The 1,849-nt window shown below is 39.4% G+C and overlaps 1 long non-coding RNA gene across 1 annotated transcript; it reads left to right on the forward strand.

The window, feature by feature from the left end:
- Positions 1-596: 596 nt before the first annotated feature.
- LOC309483185 lies at positions 597-768 on the forward strand. The gene is made up of 2 exons (XR_014200507.1): positions 597-688; positions 719-768. It is a non-coding gene; the product is annotated as an uncharacterized lncRNA (long non-coding RNA).
- Positions 769-1,849: the final 1,081 nt, after the last annotated feature.

Genomic DNA, 1,849 nt, shown 5'->3' on the forward strand with positions numbered 1-1,849 from the left:
TAGTTTCCTTAACTTTATATCGTGGCGCTGTTCCCTCAATACGTCATACTCCAGGATTCTCCTGCCATCCTTAAATAGATTGTGTCGCATACATTTGTAAAAAAAACTGAGGTTTCTACCAATCTTTCATGATTTTTCATGTTTATTTCTATTTCAAAATAAAGGCCTAAACACGCCTAATGAATATGAAATATTCTTGTTGCAAATTGATAAATTACTGCACTTCTGTAATTTATTTTAAAAAACAGCCACCAAATATGAAAACTAGAGATTGTAAGCTTTCAAATGATATATAGTTTGTCAATATTACTTTAGGTTTTTACTAAGATATTATTGTTCTAAAAATATATGGGCAAACGTCCCAGGTGGGACGGTGACAGTTAAGGGGATAACGTAATATAGTCCCAGTATCCTCAAACGAGTGCTTCACATTTACTGATGTCCTAGAGTGCTACTATTACTAAAATATGTCAAATTTGAATCCCCATATGATGATAGAGACAGTATTGTACATAAATACATTTGTTTCATTCATATAATTTGAATAGATTTTTTACCTGGGTCATTTTTCTTTCGGAAACTGGTGTGGTTAGGGTCATTTTCTTCTCACTGACATTGGTGTAATGTTGTGATATCACCACAAGATGGTGTGGGCAGTGTCCCTAAATGTGGCCAACATGTCTAAGATGTACAAATTTGACTATCATTGTGTCAAAAGGCAAAAATGTAATGTCCTCATATGAGGACGCAGGGTCTCAGGAGGTTAAAGTCCCTGTAAAGTCAACATTAAGTATGTGTTCTGAGTTTGTCACACCACAGAAAAATGTGTTATTAGCCACCCAGCCAACTTTGAATGATAAAAAATGCAGCCAAGTAAATCAAATAAGCTATCAAAATCTTGAAAAAAGGAGCAGTGGTCTCTGCTCTCAAACGCTGGGGGCGTGTCCGCTGGCTGCGCTGATACCACGCCCACTCGCGGGAAAGTTGACTCGCGGGCACGCACTGCCGATCATGCCACCAGTTGTCGGCGTGACGGGAGGATGAAGGCCGAGGCAGGAGATAGTCGGTTCGGCCCCATTCACCAGTAACAGCAGATTATCAGTGAATCCCAGTTGTCTCCGACGAAAGTTGATAAAACTATCCTGTGTAAAATGATCACTACAGAGGCTTTGGTTTTAAAATCACCAACAGTTAGGACTTTATCTGCAGCCAGTACTAACTCTGATAGAAAATTAGCAAATTCTTTGATAAAGTCTGTATGGTGCCCTGGTGGCCTGTATACAGTAGCTAGCACACATGTCAAACGCGATTTATCATTAACACTAGAAAGTGTTACATTAAGCACCAACACTTACTGTTATACAGTAGGGGGTGCTATTACACATATTCTGAAAGAGTACTGAATCTCTTGATCAAAACACAGGCGAAACAGTAGCAGAAACAAACAATGTCACAATGTCACAAAATAATGCAATCATCAAGATTAAACATAATTTAAATCAAAACTGCCTAATGTTAACGAATGAAATGTCGACCCAGGACAGGCTATAGGACTGTGCAAATATTAGGGGTGTTGATGGACTCTATCTACTCCATCTATGTTTTGATCATCGTTCTGAATTAGATCCAGACGTAGTCTTTGTCAAAACGCCTCGGTAACGACTGTGACCACGGATCCCTGAAGAGGGAATGAGACACTGTGTCGATTGATGGTTGATGGTAACGCTCTGCGTGACTGCATCGTGACGCACATGTGAAATCAATCCAATGGCGTAGATTAGATAAGATTACAAAACTTTATAGGAGGGTGACATCATGGCAGGAAGCTATAAAGTGCACCCAGACATCT

This window comes from Leuciscus leuciscus (genome assembly GCF_965113295.1).
Source record: "Leuciscus leuciscus genome assembly, chromosome: 20".
In the NCBI taxonomy this organism is placed as follows: domain Eukaryota; kingdom Metazoa; phylum Chordata; class Actinopteri; order Cypriniformes; family Leuciscidae; genus Leuciscus; species Leuciscus leuciscus.